The sequence below is a fragment of the Notolabrus celidotus genome, chromosome 1 (genome assembly GCF_009762535.1).
Source record: "Notolabrus celidotus isolate fNotCel1 chromosome 1, fNotCel1.pri, whole genome shotgun sequence".
Taxonomy (NCBI): domain Eukaryota; kingdom Metazoa; phylum Chordata; class Actinopteri; order Labriformes; family Labridae; genus Notolabrus; species Notolabrus celidotus.
Window position 1 is genome coordinate 15,190,029 of NC_048272.1, and position 22,921 is coordinate 15,212,949.

The 22,921-nt window shown below is 39.1% G+C and overlaps 1 long non-coding RNA gene across 1 annotated transcript in view; it reads left to right on the forward strand.

The window, feature by feature from the left end:
- Positions 1-22,921, forward strand: part of LOC117829992 — a 123,895-nt gene that overhangs the window by 96,041 nt on the left and 4,933 nt on the right. Inside the window, exon 3 of the long non-coding RNA XR_004634718.1 lies at positions 18,771-18,832. This is a non-coding gene — a long non-coding RNA (uncharacterized LOC117829992). The remainder of the gene's footprint in view (positions 1-18,770; positions 18,833-22,921) is intronic.

Consider the following 22,921-nt stretch of genomic DNA (forward strand, 5'->3'; position numbering starts at 1 on the left):
TATTCTGTCAATAAGAAGTTTACATTAATACATTTTCACTTTTCTCTTTTGATGGTTATTAACAAAACATATTCTGTTTATCTTGCAGCTTGATAAGTGGTTAGACGGAGTCCTGAGGAATTGCTACATTCATGTTCATGCTAGTTTTCAGTGACTCCCAACCCTAGCTTTAAAGGTATGAAATGTAAACTAGTCTCCTCCGAAAGGCTTCTTCAGACACCACACTTCCTTTTTCAGGAGTAAAATGTCCAGGTCTAGAGCTGCTGCTAATGCTGTATTGTTTTCATATTTTCTTTTTTAAAAAGTCCATCAAATAAAAGCAAATATGAAGCTCACAAAGTATTTCAGACTAAACGGTCACTAATTAGGGAAGAGAAAGTGCCAGGGACACCTTTTGAAACATAGCAACAGGAAGTGCAGAGAGAGGCTCCCTGAAATTGAGGTTGATGGCACTGCCAGTGCGATAAAAGGCAGTCAGTGGACACAGGCCCTAACTCACGTATGACTTTTAAAATCATGTATTAATGGTTATTGTGCTTTATTCTCTTACAGTACTCCTGGCTGTTCAACGTAAATCCAATCTTCTTTTATCCATCTTATATTATTTCTTCATCATAGTTGGGTAGATATTTAATTTCACCCACACATATGCAAGCTTAAGTGCATGGGTCATTGGTCAGTCTATCTAAACTGGTGTATGGATGATGGGGAGCTTTGATTGTCTTAAAGTTATCCTAGAGGGACAACCATTAAAACTGCCAGCAGTTCGATGAGAGGGGTGCAGAACCAAAACAATAATGAGCTGAAAACAAACAAGCTCCCTTGACTGCATAAAGCTTAGATAAGGGGAAACTAAACCACCACAGCTAAATAGAAACTGAACTTTAGTGAGACCAAGACAACACCACTATATCAAAACACAATGGTTGCCAGAGATGTATAAAACAGAAATACTTAGAAAAGACTTACACTGTGAGAGAAATTATAAATAGTAAGCAAATCTAAGGTACTTCAGGTGTATCTGCAGTCTCAGAAACCCCTGCACAACAAGAGCAAAATTGTTATGAACCTCTTGTTACCTCGAAAGGTGAGATAATGGCAAGTGTGTTCTGTGTAGATGCTGCTTTTGGTTTTCAAAAAGCACAAATATCTAGACCTTTTGTATACGCATCTTATGCGTGCATAAGTCTAGAGAGTTATTTCTATCATAAGGGTTGTGTTGACATTTGTACCACAAGTCTTGCCAACTTGCCTTGCAGGGGGAACTTGGCTGGCAAAGCACAGCTGTGACAGGGAAAAGGGCTACTCTGAATTAACACATGCCAATGTCTGTAACTGAGTCGCTCTTTGAGTGTTGATGATGATGCCAATGTTGGTGCCTCTGGGAGGGTTGGCTTCAGAGTGTGATACAAACACAGTGGAGGCCACAAGACACAGCAGTATACTGGGGGTTTAATAGCTGTCATGGTTACTCCCACAGTGTCTCAATTTCTCCCTCATACTCTCAGCCTCAGTGTATGTTGTGATTTGATCATTCTTCACCTGCCCACCAGCTGCTACAATCAACTTCTCTGCCTCAGCCCATCACATGATCCAATCACTGATACACCCACCTGCAACCCAATTCCCAAGTAGTCTTTTGTATTTGTTGAACCTCTCATCTTCAAGCTGTGTTCCAATTTTTTTAACCATGGTGTGGTAAAACATCTGATTGAGATTGGCTGCAGGGTGTCAATTATCAAATACTTCAACTAACACTGCAAATTGTTCAAAACCAATTTGCTACACAATATCAGCCTGAATTTAAAATAAGTGACCACGGATATAACGACAACAATAAAGCCAATATTGCTGCATATTGACAGGCTAACAACTAGAAGCAACAATTAGTGACACCAATGTTTAAGTAAAGGGCCAATGTTTGGTGGACATGTGATAATGCAATTTAGAACACTGACATGGTAAACCGGATCCAAATGCAAAACCTTTTGCTAATGTGCCACACTCCCTCCCAGTGATTGATTTGTCATGACCCATGTGGTCAGGTTTTCCCTAGTGTTGCTTTTTTTTATTTTAAGTTACACTTTTTGGGCTTTTACAGCTTTATTGATAGAAGGAGAGGACAGTGGATAGTGTAGGAAACTGGGAGAGAGTGGGGGAATGACATGCGGAAAAGGAGCCACGGGCTGGATTTTGAACCCAGGCCGCCCGCTACATGGGCGCGCAACTTAACCAGTAGGCTAAGTCCACGGCCCCTAGTGTTGCTTTTGCTGTTGATAATTAAATACCATTATTATCATGTTTTGACCAACCAGAATCAAGTATTAAAAACAGCCAAATGATAGTAATATAAAATATACAGTATATTTTTCTATCATGGCCCCCAAAATTAAGACATTATTACTTGCATAATACATACATAGGTAAAGCTTTACAGTTTGTATCACAAGCTAATGGTCAAACATCACTGAAGTACTTTTTTTTAAGTTGTCTGTTACAAATATGTCTGCAACTATCGTCTTACTTTATACCTTGTCCTTTGCCTTCATCCTCAATTTGTTAAAGTGTTTATCAGCAGTAACATACTATTAAACTGTTACAATTTTTGACAAAGTTTTATCACTAAGATAGGAACAACATTTTCCTATCCCTACACAAGGCACTGCGAGTACCCCGAGGGCCAATACTTGGGCCTCTTTCATATCAGCTAACGTCACATTCAACCAAGTTGAAGAATAACATTACCAATCAAACTTATCCAGACGACACCATGATTTATGTAGCTTTACCACAAAACACTTTCAGTCATGGTCATCCAGTGTATACTGGTTAAGACTGCAAGCCACCAAACTCTGATGAGGAGTTAGTAGGTAGAAAAGAACAAAAGATCAGATCTACTGTTGGAAAAGTTTGTTCAATATATTTAATAAAAGTGGTTGAAGAATGTCTGCTGTAAAAATGAGAGCTCGGTAATACTATTGCCAAATAAAGGAGCTTTACAGAAAAAAACAGTTTACAGGAAATAATTTTCAATCTAAAACATTTAATGAAGATAATTTGAACCATGAACATTCGTAATCCAGTTTATAAGTGTGCATTCAGCCGATGATTTATTTGAAGGTTCTTTTACAGTAAAACTTGGAGACTGGCAAAAAATTGAGACAGAAATTCTGAGACTATAGTTTGGAAATCTTTTTCATCTTCATCCCTTGCCACTGAGAGCCTGGATGTGTGAACTTCCTGAACTCATTTGGGAAGTGAGTCAACAATTCTCTGTGTGTGAAAGAGTGTGAGTGTTTTATGAGAAGCTTTGGAAAGCACTGACACTGTCCTGGCTTGATTTACAATTCCCTCTGAACTTTTTCCATGTGCCACTGCTCCAGGGAGTAGAGCGAAGATAAAGAGTTGCTGCGGCAATTGTCCTATACCCCTGGCATGTTTGACACCTTCTATCTCCTTCTCAATTCAACAGTAGTTCAACTTCCTAGTTTTTTAAACAGTCTGGAGAGATTTAGTTTGTGCATCATGATTAAAGAAAACGCGTCATTTCAAACTTAAAAAAACTTTCAGACTGTATATGTAACGCAGTTTGAGACCTATACCAATTAGATGCCTCCAAAATGCTCCTCCACTACGGTGATACGAATACCCAACTGTGCCTATAATCTTTTGAAAAAATGTCATGATGACAAAAGCAGTTTTTCATCAGTTCTCATATATGGGTAGAAGTGTTTGGCATCCAGAGAAAATATTACTCATATTTCTGTTCCAAAACATATACAGTTATTCAGCACTTCAAAGTCTAAGCATGTCACGAGAATGAATGATAGAATAATAAAATATAGTTTAATGCAAGCACAAAACTAAGGTTAGTTCATTTTTAAATCAAACACCAACTGTTGGTTGTTGTTTTGTTCAGCCCAAAGACTTATCCCTATGTAGACCCTATTTTAAAATGCTCTAATTTATCCACCATTGAACATTTTTACAGTCTAGTCTTTGGACTTTGGTCTTATTTATCTTCTCATCACACAGTACAAGAGGATAATTTACTCATTAGTCACCTTACATTATGTTAAGGCTTAAAATAATGCATAACAGGTGTGGTCAGTTTTAGTTATGTGTGTTATGTTTATTTAACTAGTGTGTTTTATGTCTGTGCACACTGTTCTTTGCTTATTAGCTCTTTTAGTTGGACTCATAAATTAAAACCTAGTTGTAGCGTGGTAGCCATTACAAGGGAGTCGGGTGTTCTCTAAAAAAGACAGCATACTGCAGTGAAGACAGGGCCATGACCCTTTAAGTACCAGGTTTACATCTTACCCTTGCTGCAAGCTTCCTAACCAGAGATGTGTGGGGACTAGCAGCAAGTTACATGTGTTACACAAACTCTTTCAGCTTTTTCAGTCTAATAAATATGACACTCTTTTTAACTGCCACACAGAAAGGAATCAAATTGTGTGACATACTGTAAACTAGCCTGTTTATCAGCTAATGCATTAGCCGTGGGCATACCCTGTATAGCTTTTATAGCTTTTTCTTTTTTTCAAAACCCTGAATTTCTGCACTGCTAACCTCTCATCCATATGTAAACACTTTTTGTTCCAAATGCCCAAAATAATGGTGCAAAATGATCAAATTTGAGGCTGCGAAAACAAGGTAAAGAACAAGGATTAAACCTATATATACATGCGATGTACAATCACTCTTGGAAAGGCCTAAACCTTCGCTCCTTTAATAACACAAAGAAAAAAAATGTTTCAAATGGCATTTTTTTTTCTCCATATAGGAAATGTTCAAGTTAACACAATGCCTGTAAACGGCAGAGACACAGTCATAGTGTTCCTGTAATTAGATGTACAGACAGGGTCATCTGGAAAACAATGATTCTGAATGTATTGGAAAGAAAGAAAAGAGATAGAGCAACCCTTGATAATATATGAAGAACTGATGAACCAATTTCTAGTGTCAGAATAGTGTCAATAAAGGCTCAGCAAATCACAAATAAGATTGTTGGAATGTTTTGCTGCAAAGGGCACTTCATTACTATACGTGGTGCTTGACAAGTGTTTATTGTTGCTCCAAGCCTGCTGAAGGTTACCTGTGATATCCCCTGGAATACTTGTACTACCGTGACGACACAAATTTAGAGGTAATCAATCAACCTTTGTCTTACAACACAAAGCCTGTCTTGAGGGTTATGGAAATCTAACAATGATGCTGTCCTTGCAGAGGGTGCTTTCTACTTTCAGCAGTAGATTCGTGAATAAGGAATTATTTTTCTTTCCAAAGAACACTGCTGTCTCCTCGAAATTACATTCTTCTACAACTCATTTGTGTCAGCGGTTCACTGGTGACATTCGTTGCAAGCGCTCATATTAAAATGGACTTACTGAAACTGTCTAATTCAAGTCAAGTGGGATTTTTGCAAATACTCCAAAATGAAAGCTTTTCACTTGGAGCTTTGGGAACTGTTAAAAAATACACTTTAACAGAAAATTACAGAGGGGAACAAGAGGGTGTATCATGATAAAATGCCATAGGTGCTGTATGTAAGGAAGAATACAAGCTGGAGAACACTATAGAAAGAGTTGGCTTTTGTATTAAATAAAGGGTAAGATTATTGTAACACATATTGGGGGTATGTTAAAATTATAGTTCACTTTTTTGGAGTGGGGTTATTTAAGGCCCTTGACAATAGTAAGTGTATTACCCTAAGGAGATCCCAGTCTGCTCAGACCTTTTGTTGAGAAACACGGTGTAAAACAAGCATGGAAGCAAGGCTATCAACCGCCACAGACAGGGTCAACTCTGCCATTTAATTTTGATAATCTGAAGAAAGTCTGACCCAAACACTGATGTTGGTGTGTATATACTACATTTTTACATTTTAAGAGCTTAACTTTGTCATTAGAAATTCTGTTTGTTTTAGCACTATTTGCAGACGCAACCCACGTATTCCTCCGCCTGCAGTGCACTGTCCAGCTGCTCAGCTAATAGAGCTGAACAGGATATTCTGTGGGTACTAAACTTACTGACAAGTGCCTCATCCCCTCCTCAAAAAACAGAACTATCCATTAAAAACTGAAATCATTTTTGTATTTAATATTTTGGGCATCTAATAGGTACTATAGGTAACATATTATGACAGAGTCATGTAGGGCATGCATTTATCCCGTGTTTTTTTGGTATCTGACGGTATACTCTCCTTTTATTACCAATTTGGTCTCCACCAGGGTCTGAGACAAGTATGTATCTCATAAACTGCTTGTGTTCACTAGCTAACCACTAGTTAGCTAGTTAGCTGGCATAAAAAAAAGGTCAAAATGGCAATTTGAAACATGTTCAGAGTTTGAAAACATTTTACAATGCCGTTTAAAAATATTGTTGATCGAGTAAAAAAAAAAAAAAAATTACGTACATCTTTCAAATAACAACCTTATTTTTTGTTGTTGCAAGTATCAATGCATACAAATACCATTTATATAATCGCAAATTACCTTCAGATTAGCTCTACAGCTTAATTTATTTCATGCACGCAGTTCCCTTTGGTCTTGTAAAATTTGCATTTGCATTCTAATATGGCAACAATTACAGTTATTCACTTTGTTTAACTCTGCTGCACTAACTGTACAATGTGAGTTACATATGCCAGTTTGTGGATATAAAAAATCCACAGTGCTATCTTTGGGCAGAGACAACATTAATCTTTATCCAATCATGATTAATGGGCCTATATATCCAATTGGAACAACATGTTGTATTTGGCTGGAACACAGGAAACTCTAATTGTTTAGGAACCAATCTAATTTGCACGCTTGTCAATGAACACAGTGTATTTTCCTCATTTGTCATTTGGCTAACCTTTCAAGCCATGGTCGTTGTGTCATGGAATGACAGCAGCTTGGCATGATCTGCAGCTTGGCTTGTGTGCAAAGGGAGCCAGTCGCACATCTGTGTGAATGTGTGCTGTGTGTGACGGCTTCTTCAAAAAGCTTAGTGAGTAGTCATTTTGGTGCACTGGCTCGGAATGGTCACATCCATAGTCACACTGTGGTTACTCCTAGAATAAGTCCTGTGAGGTATCATTTTTTATTATCATCACCTGAGACAAAATATATTGAACCAAGCAGCTATTAGAAATGGATTTCCCCATGAACGGCTCAATTGCAGTGTGAGTGTCTTTTTTGTGTGTGTTTGAATCAAAATGGAAATGAGGAGTGATGACCTTCAATAGCCTGCCAGAATCAAGTGAAACAAGCTCAATTTGTTGTATTTTAGCCACAGAGGTAATCTCATCTCGACAGCAGTTTCTGTGTGGTCCAGGAAATAATTTAAACTGAGATTAAAGTGAGCTGTTTACATTTCTCACTTGGAAATGATTCACCTTTGCCCTTTGTGCTTCACTAACACAATTTCTCACCTTGAACCGGGAAGGCTGTGGAATACATTTAGAAGCTCATTCCAATTAATTTTGTTGGATGTGTTGTGCGCTGGAAAGAAGGTGAAGGTGAAAATCTCACCCGCTATTCACTCATGGGACCTTCATTCTTTGCATCACAAGACACAATGTAAAATAAATTAAAATTCACTTGACTGAAGTTTCAGAGCCACAAAGGCAAGATGTCTACTTGAATAATTTATTGAATTAGTACAAATGGAAATGTGTAAAAGGACCTCCAACCTTCTTTTCTGCAAATTCAAATGTTAGTACAACATAATTGAAGACTTCTTCTGGTAAAAGGATTCATAACGCAGCACAGACAAAAGAGTCAAGTTTTCAAAGGAGGTACTCTGCATTGATAGTGCTGATGGGAACATTTTTTCACAAAATATACTTCTAAAGAAAACTCCAAACATGCTTGTTTTGACTTAATCTCTATACCAAAGTTCAAGGCTGGACCATTACTGGTAGTGAATCAAAAATCAACTTTGCGCTCTTTTTTTGATTGAGTAATCAACTACAATCTTGACCCTCTCAACATGAGTACAGTTTGTCACCAGTGTATTAACTGCTTTTATTGAAGGTAGGCATCACAGGTTAATGGAACACAGTTTTTAATTAACACCAAAAGAGGAATCACTGTCTTCATAGTGCACTGAAGTGTGCAGAAGACCTAAGCTACGAATGGCAAGGACACCGGCAGACCACCCTCCAATGTCACAACAGGAGGAGTGACTTTTGGCTTCCTTAAACTGTCTTTCAGAACATAAGGCCTTTTTTTAAAAGAACTAAACCACCAACACATTGGTTTGTGTTATCTTCTTAGCATGCAACCCCCATCTCGTTGCGCCTCTCCTTCAACCTGTACAATAAAGGCTGTGCTCTGCATGAAAATACCAGACAAAAAGGCAAAGAACATTTTAAGGTCAAGAAAATAAAAATAAGTTGAAGATATGCCTGCAGCAGCTTTTGCAACACCGTTAAAGAAAAGCCCTGCTTTATGAGTTTGTTCACTGGATGAGTGTGTGTTTAGCAAATGGAAGGAGCTCTAGATTATGAGTATTGATAAATGGTGAAGAGTCAACATGGTTTTGTGTCCCTCTGTCATTATATATGTTATATTTTTTGGGGCATTTTTGCCTTTATTGATAGGACAGCTGAAGAGACACAGGAAATGTGGGGAGCAAGGGAAGACGTGCAGCAAATGATCACGGCCGGGAGTTGAACCAGCGACCTCTGTGTCGAGGACAACAGCAACTGTATTTGGGGTGCACCTAGCCCACTAGTGCACCGTTGTCCCTTTAGTCCTAACTTTTGATCGACATGTTTAAAGATTTATTTTCCCAGTAAAGCAAAAACATTGGAGGTTCATGGTTTCAAATTGACAATGCCAAAGTCAAAGTGACTGTTTTATGCCTTAATATGATTTAAAATGGGCCTAAAACATTGCATATATTTACCCCCTGTTGCTGACATATTTAGGAAAAAAGCCAGACGCCAATCAATTTTTTTGATGACAGGCTGTAAGCATGTATATTTTTTTTACCATAAAGTGGATATTCAAACAGGTGGCTGATATGGCAGTTTCTGACACATCCCTATAGACTACATTTTGACTACATTTGGCCTCCGAACAAGTCAACCCACTCTAAAAATCAGCCTTTGCAGTTGTCTTCTGTCACACTGTTAAAGTTATGACTGCTGTAACTAACAGCATGTGGCATCAATGCCAGCATCAGCAACACTCTTGCCTTCGATAAATGATGTTCCATCTCAAGATGTTTTTGCAGCAGCAGCCTGGAGATTTATTTTCTTTTTATCCATGACCTTATCTGCTATTCACTTTATTCATACTCATTTTGCTTGACCTCCTACATTACATGGTAGGATCCACTTGAATGGACAGGGGAGGTAAAGATGATTGGTACCCCTGCACCTGTCATAGAGTCATAAATTGGATGAAACATAGACCTGGTCTCAGTAACGTTACCCATTGGTTTCTGAAGAGGCTTTTGGAAGCCCAACGATGGAGGGCACCAAATTGAAAATGCTGCCTCAGCCTAACTTTTGGTCAACCTTTATGTTTTTATTCCTAATATTGCTTCACAAGGTGGGCTGCCCCATTTCTTTTTTGCCAAAATTGCCCTTTACCCGGGGAGTCCACAGGATGTGTGTGCGCCACATTAAGGCTGCGCAGCGTGTTTGCTCCGTCCGAGGGCTCGCGCCCTGGTCCACAGGAATCTAGTTGGGAGCGTAGCGCAGTGCAGAGCAGGCAGGATCAGTTGGATCCAGCATAGAGAGAACCACATACAAACAACAGATCACAGAGCCTTTCTGTTTGAATTTCTGCTCATTTGGACAGTATTCCATTACTTTTCAGCTTTAATCATCACTGCGTATGCTGCGTAACTGTTCAGTTTCGTTTTTGCAGGTTTAGATGAATTTAATAATAATAATTTGACTCTATTTTGTTGTTCTGTTACCTTTCAACACAGTTATCATCTTACAGTCCTATTGTAGTTGACCTGGATCACAGATATGTGGCTGTTTGTATCTTACATCCATCCATACATCGATGAGAGTTTCTGATCTAAATGATCTTTAAACGGTCGGGAGTCCGTATATGGTGTTTTATTTTGAGATCGGGGGATGTTGCATGTGATATTCGTGCCTGACTTCCTGTCCAGGTTGTTCTTTTCTGTACATATTGACACGTGCTGGGCGCGGGCTCCGTCAAAAATAGACTTGAAGCGTATCTCTGGCGGAGCGGCACGGGGGCACGCTGCCGAGACAGAGCTGTAACATAACGCCACGCGCCCTGTGGACCCTTGAGCATTGACTAGAATGGGAACGTAACTCCACGCTCGTCATGCTAAAGATGAGGTGGTCAGCTTCTCAGTTCAGAACACTATAACTCAAAATTATCAGAGACAGATTAAGAGCTTTTAAACTGTTTAGAGCTTTGGAATATTATATTAAATATCTGTCATAAACTCAGGGTAGAAACTCAGGGACGACTTTATTGTACAGCATATAAATTCATTTTGTAAGTTAGCAATTCCACTGTATAACATTTAATATGGATGTAAAACTGCAACTAGCCAGTTCTCAGTCTACGTGACTCCCTGCCAGTGCTGCCTGCCCTTTACACTGCATCAATTAGTGAGTACATTTTATGGCCCATTTAAACTTGGCTCCAACAGTTAAGATTATCAATGGTGGAGCTAACAGTATTTGCCCTGTAGAGGTTCCTCCCATCAGGATAAGCCTGCCTGCCCTTGCCCTGCAGAAGCGGATTGAGATTCAATTGTGGAGTGACATTCCCTTCATGACAGAATGATCTCCGTATTCACTACTGGGATGAGATGCCCTCCTCTTCAAATAAGGGCCTTTTGTTAATTGTGAAGCTGAAAAAAAAAGAAAAGCAGATTGGCATTTGTCTGGTGAGGAGGAGGGCATAATCAGGCGGATCGGAGGGTGAGGAGTGGAGACAAGGGCCATTATGTTCTTCCAGTGCCGACACTTCAGAGGAAATGATAACCGGAGCTTGGAGTGACAGAGTAATATCACACACTCCCCCCTGCATAGGGAGACACGTTCCTGTGCTGACGAGGACATAAAGTGGAAAAAAAAAGAGGCTTTGAATTTAAAACTTTCATTTGAAGGCGAATTGATGGCTGCTATGAAAGCTTCCGGCAACTCCCCCCCCCCCCCCCCCAACCATATTAACAGACTGTAATTAATCAAAGTTTTACTTTTTCTAATTGAACCCAACTTTGTGTTTGGCTGAATTGAAAGCTCCTGACATTGGGTTGTGATGATTTCACATTGTGCCAAAGACAATTATGCGCATGTCAAGAGTGTTGTATTACCACTCCTAATAACACCATGTCCTCTTTGAGAGCCGCTGCGGTCATCTTCCATTGCAGAAATACTCTGCAGACAGAAGAAGTGTGGGCGGCGGAGATAGCAGCGAGGTCACTGCATTGGCTGCCTTGCTCAGTCTCACAGTGTTCAAATATGAGCTGGAGTATCCGGTCAAAATAAATCGGAGGATGATGTATTGCTTGGTTTGAAAAATCATTAGCAGTAAAAATGGAGCTTTAGTAGTTCACTTTATTGAAATTTGGCCTCAGCTTTGAAACGGCACCTCATTTTTCTTTTTTATCAAATATTCTAAATAAGAACTCCGACGACACACTACGGCTCACTGTAGTTTAACCCTGTGCTTTGTATCAATTTGAAAAGACAACAGCAATCAGATCAATACAAATTCCTTACCAAATTTTGTCAAGCATTATGCAAAGAAGACAAAAGGGGTATATATCAGTGGAAAGATCCTCTAGTCAAGATTCTTTAAATGGAAATCGATTGCAATATAAGCTTCCAGATTTGGCATGGAGATTTGAGACATGGAGCAACCACAAATATCTTGAGGATCAATTTTTTCTTAATTGCACAAAATTGCATCTGCCTTTTGAAGACGATTAAAGGATTATGTTTAATCTGATTTGGTAGCTTTTTAGTTTTCCTGTTGTCCCTAAAGTATGGACTCAGGAGGGGCTGCACTGTACACAAGTAAATAACTCAGGCTGTGTTTTCTGACACTGCTGACAGGAAAAGTTCCCTCTGCAGCTCCAATGAAGACTTTGAGTTTGTGTCACTCAGCCTGGGTGTATTTTATGGATGCCTGATAGGACACCAAACAGTCCTGTCGTTCGGCTGGTCAAGCAATTAAGGTTTCCACTGTTCATTATAAATCCTGTCGTAGCAGGCTTCACTGTGAATGAAAGATCAACACTGGTTTAAATTGCAACCTCTGCGCTGCATATTAATAATAATAGGATACACTGAAGTCAAAGTTATCTAATTCATAGGGGGGATTTTTAAAAACATTTTTAAATAAATCAAATGGCATGTACATCTGATGTAGCTGTTTTGTTCTTCTATTCTTTATCATTAAATTTTTTTCTTATTAAAGCTCCTGAGGAGATTTTCTATCGTTTCGAAACAAACACCCAAATGGATACTGATGCCTCTTTGTGGGCTAAAAAGGCAAACAACAGCATAAATCAAGATTGACTACTTCTATTTCCTTACTTTTAATGTCTGAAACTGCTGCCCTAGGGTAGGCAATGGATGAGGTGATTAACAGCACAGTGCAGATACAGCTGTTTTGTTTTGTTGTTTCACATTTTCAATAGCAACAAGTATCCATGATTAAAGCTAGGGTTGGTAGTCAGATTTAGATACACTTTTTTGTTATACTGGTTAAAATGATCTTTATGTCCCAATGGCAATCAATACATTATGTGTTCTTAAAAAAGAGCGAAAAAAAAAAGCTGCTATCTACAGCTGGAGTAAACCTGGGAAAACACCAACCAATCCCTGCCATCAGGAGCCAAAATATGAAACCAATCAACTCCCGTCCTGCCGTTCTGCCCATCTCCTACCCGCCTCCTGCGCGTACATTTCATGTTTGTTGGTGTTTTTAACTTTCACTATGATAATGTTTAGGTGTTTTCTTACCGCTGAGTGAGACATGAGTTGACATAGTGCAAAACACAAACGATGTGCTGAGGACCGGTTTTAAATCAGTCATGATCATATGGTCGCGAAGCAGCGGCACTCGTGCATGTGAGCGGGGGCGTCATTTTGGGGGAGCTCCGAGAGAACGGGGGAAGGGGTTCGACGGAGTCCTGAGGAAATGCTACATTCAAATTAATGCTAGTTTTCCATGACTACCATCCCTAGCTTTAATATAAGATGAGATTTTGTATTGTTTGTTGTTTTGTTACAGCCTTCGCACCTCTTATTCCTATTGTAAAACAATGCATCTATAAATTGTATGTTTTAACTTGTACTGTCATTTTCGTATAACTGATTTTATGACGTGCTGCTGACCTCTTGGCCAGGTCACCCTTGTGAAAGAGATCCTGATCTCAATGGGTTGTATCTGGTTAAATAAAGGTTAAATAAAGGTTTAATAATAAAATTTTATTTAAAAAACAGACTGCTAACATGTACAGGTCAAAATTAGCAAAGATAGACGAGGCACAACTTCGTTCACAGGGGTCGTCAAAACCAACACAAACCTAGTTTCTCCAGTTCCTCACTGGAGCTTTATGCAGTCATTTTTGAAAAAACATTATATGATTTGTACATCGTCCAAAGTTACTCCAAACAGCCTGTTTACCTATGTTAAACGTAGTTGTACTGGCACTAGATATTAGTAGCGTTGGCTTATTGAAAATGCTAGAATTGTGTGAATACATCAGGCACTTCCCTCTATCTATCAGCCTATCTGTCTGTCTCAGCAACATCTATTGGTGCCTTGGCCAGCACATCCAAGCTGACTTGATATCCCATAATACAACATTTTCAATGTTGCTTTATTAAAAGGTAGTGATTACAAATAATGGTTCATGTGGGCATTAGGGGATCTCTGTCTCTTTCTTAGTCTTAGTGAGTTTTCATGTAAAAGTGCCAGTCAGACTTGAGCTGTGCTGGATGCCACTGTGATGAGTTTTGATCTGGTAATGAAACCGACTGAAATTAATTCTGAAGCCTCTTTATGACCTGCAAAAGCAATCAGGACCATCAACGACAAGACTGTGACTGTGACTGTGACTGTGACTGTGTGTGTGTGTGTGTGTGTGTGTGTGTGTGTGTGTGTGTGTGTGTGTGTGTGTGTGTGTGTGTGTGTGTGTGTGTGTGTGTGTGTGTGTGCGTGTGTGTGTGTAGTAGTAGTTTTTAATGCAAGCAATGAATGTAAGCATCCTGGACAAATACCATGTTTCTATCTTTTTTAACAGCTAAGTTATACATTTGAAGATTAAGAGACATTACATTCCATGTCAGAAAACACTACAATTTTACATACAAGGCAATATCAGCTAAGCTATAAGACTTGCCCACTTTGTTCACAGGGGGTGCCAAAATTGACAGAGCCAAAAGTTCCTTACAGGAGCTTTAAACCAACAGCTGTTAAACTGTTTCACTACCTGTAGTAAACCAATGCTTTACTGATTTAACCACTGACTTAATTGAATTAGCAAGCCAATCATGTATTAAATCAAACATACTATACAATATATATGATAAATATTAAAATGTATTATCTGAGTTTTGTGCTGCGTTACCACACAGTCATTGAGATTGCCTCCTCCAGTTGTATAATCTCTTACCAAGCCTATTTCTGTGCTTAAACTTGGACATTTTTCTCCAGTTATTTAAAACCACCCCTGCTTAAAAAAGGAGGCTCACAATGTTCTGTAGCAAAACGATATCACACATGCTGTTTGTTTCAATAATGTTTAGTCTCACAGTTAACAGTTGGAAATCATTTTATTTTCAGTTCTGTGTAATGCTCTGTTTCCTATAAGTCTAAAACTGTCTCTGGCAGGAGGGACCAAGTGAGGATGTGACACTATGGCTACCAATTAGTGCAAACTCTCATCATGAGATCTTTCTTCCTGTGTGGGCATGCATTCGTCATTCTGCTTATTTTTTACTGATTTTGTGATGTATCAATAGAAATCCCGCAAAGAGTGCAAATAACACCCCTGCTGCCTTTCCAGGAGCAGTAAAAGTCGGGAGAAGTTTAAATATGTCTTCTCTTTTTTGTGGCACTGTCCATGAAAGCAGAAGAATTTCTGTCAGCTTCTTAAGGCCAGTGTAAACTAGACACATTATCGATCTGGTGTTATTGATCCAAGGTCTGAGGCAGAGTCATAGTGTTCAATTTTGCCATGTCTGCCAGGTGAGGAACCCAGTGCATTCTGTGCTGCTTAGTTTGTGTGTGTGTGTGTATCAGATAAAGCCGCATCCTTCGACGTTTTCAAGTATTAAGTCTGTGGAAATTGAATCTGAAATATGAGTAAACCAACCATTATACATTTATTGAGCACGATAATGTTATATAGATTTTATTGTTGTTGTTTTTTTATCTGTTTTAATCATGAGATTGTGGTGTTTTCATGAGTCCAGAGATTCTTGGTAAAGGCACCGACTTAAATATGTAGACCACAAATGCATGTCTCATACATTACGTAACATTTATGTTGCTTATTACATTAGATTATATAATTGTTTTTATTATACTATGTTACATATTATATTATTATTTGTTATTACAACTTATCATGGTACTATTATATAGTACATTTTGACTATTATTCTTTCTCTTCATACAGTCATATTACATACCCATATGTATTTATTTATTTATTTATATTGTTTACAATCTGTTCTAGCCAAACCCTAATCTCACCATGTCAACCTGTCACTCCTGACTTATATTCACCTTTTGCCTGTAATAATAACTATTTACACCATGTGTTGCTGCAACAGGCAAATTTCCCCCCCGGGATCAATAAAATATTATCTTATCTTATCGTATCTTATAGTAGCTTATGATTTTTGGAGAAACTTATGACAAACACATTCAAACATGTGGATACAACCCAGGTTGAAAGAATTATGAAGGTGCATCAGCTTCACAAAATAAGACGACACATCTCTGATAAAAAACAAAATTGGAAAAACACAGAAGTAAGGAGCATGAAGCTCATCTTATGTTGTCCTATTCAGCTGAAAACATATGATTCGAGAATTAAATAACATATATCTTTTCTCCTGTTGCACACGCTGCTTCCAAACATATCCTACAGAAGCTATAGGAATCTGAAACTATTATGACTGTCTGCAAAGAAAAGAACTGAAACAAGCCTCTTCTGCAATAAGTGCAGCGAACAGGCCCCTGTATTCAGCTTGTAAGCCTTATAATAGTGGACATACAGGATCTTGCTGAGCTGGGAATTACAAACAATAACTGTTGTTGTTGTTTTTCCTGTTTTTTCTTCTTTTTTTGCAGCAATGCAGCTCGTATTCGTGTGTGGGTGTTCATATGAGCTGCTATGATATACACTTCATCCAAACACAAAATGGTATAGGGAACATATGGAAACAATAGCATGGAAAGGCTTCTAACAGAAGAAATTGGACTGTTATTGCTATGTGACCTATGCCACTCAGTCAAGAAGCACTCATCCACTGCACATTGGATGTTTTCAGCTCAGTAGTCCCCTAGCATAGACAGGAATGATCAATAAGGCCCTCTTTTACTGCTTCACTTCACAACTGTCTAGTCCTGCAGCTCTGCAATAGTTTGACATGCACAGGCATTGAGGTAAACAAACTTGGCAAAGGTGAGTTTAAAGGGCCTGGTAGGGGGCTTCTTTTTAAACATTTTTCCTTAACTTGCAGTCTTGGTACACCTTATTCCTTTTTAAATCTCCTTTTTAGTTTTTCTCTGCCTCTCAGGGGTGCACACATACTTTATAGTGTTTTTTTCCTCAACCTTACCACCAGAAATCTTTGGTTTCTCTTTTTTTCATGTCAACACTAATATCTCCTCTTCATAAAACAAAGGCTAAAGAAAGGATAAATCCTCTGCACCCTGCTCCAACGTGTTGTTTTGGACAGTTCCTCTGTGAGCAGATGTTATTTGTGATTTCTGCTACATTGTATGATATTTTTCAAGGGTTGTAGTTTTGGTTCAGCTACTGTATAAAGCCTTGTAGGGCTCACAAGTAATTGCTTAATTTTAATGGACAAGTATGAGTACATGATAGATCTTAGGCTTAGGATTCACTGTGAATTGAAATTATGATTGTAAACTGATCCACAAAGTTGAAATAAAATGTGTGCATGGCATGCTGTTTATCAAGTTGTGAGTACTCTTAAGCACATCAGTGATACGATGATGTTTGAGGACTTGATTCCAGCCTCAAGAAACAAGACCAGCTGACTAACTCACAATGCAGCAGTACAAACCCCCCACAGCAGCTAATGGAGTCTGAGGAGCCTGAAAATAGTGCGCCGCTTTCTATTTATTCAATCAATACTCAGGTTTGGAATCGAAAATCCATTCTGAATCAAACTGGGAAACCAAGACCCCAATGTGGCCTTTCCAAATGACTCCGTCATTTGATTTCTGGGGGCAATGAAACCCAGACTTGCAACTCCAATTCCAAAGTAATTGGGACACAGTATAACAATGTTGGTAATGGCATGTTTTGATGGTTTTAAAATCAGATAACTTAAATTATGCAAAGATGCTGGCAACATGTTTCTAAAAAGTTAGCTCAGGGGCATATTTACCATTGTGATGCATCACCTAGTCTTTCAACAACACCCTCTAAACGTTTGGGTAGCAGTTTCTGGCATTTTGAAAGTGTTAAGTGCCCATGGCATAGGTAGCTTACGCATCTGGGAAGGCACTATTAATACTGAACAACATATACAGGTTTCCGAGAAACATATGCTGCCATTCAGACAATACCTTTTTCCTTATATAATACAACAAGAAAATGAGATAATGCCAAACCACATTCTGCACATAATACAACAGCATGGCTCTGTAGCAGAAATGTCCTGCCTGCAGTCACAAGTGGTCACCTATTCAAATATTTGGCACATGAAATCAAAAGCAGACCCAGAACTGTTGAGCGGAAATCCTTAACCAGGCAAGAAAGGGACATTTGACCATGCCATTATGGATGCTGGCTTTTGAACTGTGTGCTGATAACAAGCTTGGTCATCCCCCTCCTCTTAAGAGTGGAGGATACAGCGTCCATGAATTCCAAAAATAATGTACACTTTTGATTTGTAAGACCACAGTCCATCTTAAATTGACTCAGGCCCGGTGAAGTCGCCAATATTTTTGGATCATGTTTGTATATGGTTTCCTCATTGCATGGTTAGGCATCACATTTTTATGCTGAGGGACGTTAATTCTGAAAGAGTTGAACTATTTGCCCACGCAGTCTCTCACAGGTTGGTGAACCTCTTCCAATCTTTACTTCTGAAATACTCTCTGGAATGCCCTTGTTGAAAAATTAAAACCTGTTGAAAATTAAAATCATTAGTTGGGAGATGTTCCCTCAGGTTTTTAAAATGTATTTATTCATACATTCATTTTTTTCTAACATCATACAACTTTTTCTTACTAACCTTTTGGATTCAGGATTATACACAGTGTACATAGTGTAGCTGTCATTTCACCAATGCAATAAGTTGAAACTTTTTCAGAAATACTGTTTTAATATGTTCTCTATTAGAAATAAAAAGTAGATTCATTTATCACGTAATATCTCCCTCTGATTTCTCAACTTCCTTCATATCTTAAGACTGGCAGCAGAAAAACAAGAAAGAATCCAACCATTAAGTCACAAACATCCATCAAAAAGCACTTCACTGGTACAATTTAAAAATGCTCCTTAATGTCTGCTGTTTCTCTGAACATGCTGTTCTTGCCAAACAGGATCCCTCTGCTTTGGTCTTGGGGGAGTGAAGTCATCAGGCTCAAGTCCAAATCAAGCCACAGTGAGTCATTAGTGTTTCAATTAGTTTGTATGTGTTTTACTGTTGTTGTTGTTGTTGTTTTTGGGGTTGTTGTGGTTTTGTTTTGGTTGGTCGAGTCCAGAGTCATCAAATTCTTAAGTCAAATCTGAAAATGATTCCCTCTCTCCTGGAGACCTGTTCTCCTGATGACGAATGCCTCAAAGTGGAAGCAGACAAAAGCTGAGATTTGCATGTTGTGAATTAAGTGAATGAAGGTGGACTTAATTCTTAGACAGTGAACTAAACAGTGCATGCTTTCAGGATTGAGTTCTGCTCTGAGGTGACTATTATTTTTGTTAAATGTTAAATCCTCAGCCATAATTGTTCTAAAAACCTAGTTGACATCATTTTCAGTTAGCTGTTCTGCTCTTAAATTTAACTGACCACTAAGAAGTTGGGTACTTTTTTACGACCCTGTGTCATATATTGTGTATTATTCTTGTTGTATTATGCAGCTGTCTTCTCCCTGAAGCATGTGGGTGTATTTCTGTGAGACTGTGTGAGTCTGTGGGTGTCTGCCTGTTAATCAGGTGATGATGGAAGATTGACATCTCAAGCTTTAAATCTTAGCTGCTCTCCCTTCTCCTGCCATTCCCAACAGAACAGAATAGTCAAGGTATTCCAGTCTAAAGAGCATTCATAACGTATGTTGTTGAGATAGTTTGTGTTAGCTCTTTGGGTTGGATGATGTACAATGACAATAAAGTATAACGTCTCTAGAGTTGATTGGCTCTGGACCGAATATGCATCTGTTGGAAGTTCTCAGTGAGAGGCCCACAGCTCTGTGGTGTCACTGACAATTTAAACTTCCAGACAAGCGAGACAGAGCTCCTTACGGCCAAATTCCACTCCACATCCGTCCCTGATCCGTCACAGCACCAGATCTGACAGGTTTCTATTCTAATCAATGTGTTAACTTCCACTGGATCCGCTCCGTTGCTGCATCTCTGACACAGCACACCGTAGCCCTCTGGATCAGATACGCAAGACTTCTATTTTTCGAAGATGCCGGAGCACGACTCATATATCTCAACAGAGAAGCTCGAGCATGACAGGAAGTCAGGCACGAATACAAAATTAAAACACCCAGTTAATTATCAGAATAAAACAATCCGTATCATCGGCAGATCGTTTTTTACTTAACTACAACAACAAACTGTCATGATGAGCAGAGCCAGACCTGGAGTCAACAGGTCAGAGGTTTTCAGAGGCCAATAAAGACAACATGGATGAACGGAGGAGTCAGGTAATCGTTGATTCAGTAATTACCTTGGTCATATGACTCCAGCTGTCCGGTGGTCCTGCTCCGTACTGCATTCTGAAAGTGCAACCAATGGGTGTTGAAGGACAAGAGAGCATGTAGCCGGACTACAGTGGATTGGAGACAGACCGGACAGGGATCTAGTGGAAGTCGATGTTATAAATCCTCAGATGATGAGGACTCAAACTCAGACTCGAATAATGAGGACTTGAGACTCATTTGGACTCAAGGTTTGGCAACACCACTACACTGGCAGGTAAACAATGATAGTTCCTCCTTATTTTGATTTAAATATAGTTTATCTGAAGCTTGAATAGAGTAGAGGAGTGAAAGGCCCCAAGACTCTTGCAACAACTGTAATTTTGCTGCAGCTGAAGTTATCCTGCACAGATGAGAACAGTAGATTTACATAGTTCTATACTTATCCCTGCACATTTTGCATATGCAATTAATGCCAATGATCATAAACACAGAGGGCCCTTCATATAAAAAAAGCTATATGAACTGCAGGAAGCTACATGAGAAAACTAGATATGCTAAGATTTTCCTCTAACAGACACTTTATTCTAACTAAATATGACTTTATATGTGTCCTTTTCTAATTACATAGCTCCTGCTGTCAGCTCCTGCATCGCTGGAGCTGCACAATCTTTCATCCATGGGTTCACACAGAACAAATTTAACATGATTTCCATATTGTCTGATTTCTATCTCCAAATTTGAAGAGTGGAACGCAGGCACATTCACGCGAGCCAGCTCATCTGTTTGAACAATCTACAGACCCCCACTTGAATCTATCCCTCAATGCATGCTAAAACAGGCTTCTAGATTAGCTTTCTAATCCAATATTGTGCATGTTTCCCATGTTAAGTTGAGGAATACACAGAATAACAATTTCAGATCTTGACTTGGCAGTGTATAATAGGAGTGAAGTCTGTCGGGGGAACAAGCCGTTTGTTTAGGAACAGTGCTGGCAGCCCCGGGGTATGGAACAAATGTGTGTTTGAAGCTTTTGTGTTTCTATGCATGGGTTTGAACTGTGCTGTCGTGGGTTATGAGAACACACTCAGGCTGAAACCTTCAAGGTTAGAGCAATAAGGTTCCTCTTGAAAGTAACTGCAGAAGTGTTTTGATGTTCAAACATTGCGAAAAGGTAGGAAACAGATGCTTCTTCTTCTGCTGCTGTGTCCTTGTGGTGGAAACAAAAAGAAACTAACAACTACTTATGAGCATTTTTTGCAGCCTGTGGGTTAAGTCTCCAGCATAAACAAACCCCGCACTGGCTTTATTGCATTTTCTAGCAGAGAAATGTCCTGATGGAAGGCCACCAAAAAACCTAGTTTGCCACTGACAGATGTTGCTGGTATAATTTAGAGAGGAAAGCGTTATTTCCATCTGTAGAGAGGGGGAGGCTTTCTGGAAGGCTGAGTGTGCATATTTGTCAGTGTGGAAATTAAGGGCTCGATGGGAGGGAAGTTAGGTTTGCTAAGCCTTCTGTGCATTTGTGTACAAGTTGTGTACTTCCCCGCAATGGAGTGCTATACACCATATTTGATCATGCATTTCATAATCATTAGGTGAGGCCCTGGCAGTGGCATCGGCCTCTCTCAGGAGTTGTTTATCTGCGCGTGCTACAGCAGACAGCTGTAAATAAATGAAGAAGGAGTAACTCCTGAGGGAGTGTGGGGACGCTCACGCTGGGATATGCTGACTGGTTCTGTCATGGGAGACTTAGTTCTGCATTTTTTTTCTTTCCCCCACCCAACTTTTGTCCTTTTTTGTCCACTTTACATTTAAACATTCATCATGCCACAACTTCCTCTTACATTAATTCCTGTCGTGGTAATAGAGTTTTCCCTGATTAATCTTCACCTATTTTATACCACAGCCCGTACAGCAGCAGCACTCTACTTATTTAATTTGAGAAATGATATGAAAGAAAAACTCTCTATAATAAATGTTTTCTCCTCTGGGACACTGTTTGGTACAGGCAACATCCATCTTTGTGGAAATGCAAGCCCCACCTCCTGATCCGGTTACATGTGTGTGCATACATGTTGTCAAATTACAACCCTGAACTGCTGTTACTTCCCATTTTTGTGCTGCATTTATGGAGTGATACCTGTGAGCTCCTTCAGGCAGGCATCTCCAGCTTCACTGATTTCACACCTGGCATGTGTCATTCTCACGATCACTTGACAAATGCATCTTAATTTGGCAGTTTATTTGAGCTGCAAGATTCTGATCACTCCCTCAGCTCTGCCTTCAAACTCTCAGCCCCCCCACACTGCAAACACTCAAAACGAAGCAAATGTATTTGATTTATTTCTCGTAAAACAGTGTCTTATTAAATTCATTATAAGCCACAGTCAACTGACAAGTCCAGACAAGTGTCTTATTTCAAGATGTTACACGCCAAAAATAAGGCCTGAGTTGAAATGAGTAGAAAAATCTTCCAATGAATTGCTTGTTAATTATCTGTTGTTAAGATGTTATTCTTATTTTGTAAACTTGACAAGTATATTTTTCTTACCCCATTGGCAGTTTGTTTCACTCCTTAGCATTTCAGGCTCTTTTTTTTTACTTGATACATCTTAAAATAAAACATTTTTATGGACTTGTCTGATAAATATGGATCATGTTAAGTCTACCAAGGTTTTAAGATATTATCTTAGCACTTCTCAATTTCTGCATGTCAAAATAAAATTCATGGGGTCGACGCCAAACACAAACAATGTCCTGCTGCTGCAGTAAACATTTCAAACCGTTAAAATTAGAGTGGTCTGATTGAATTATGAAAATGGATATTC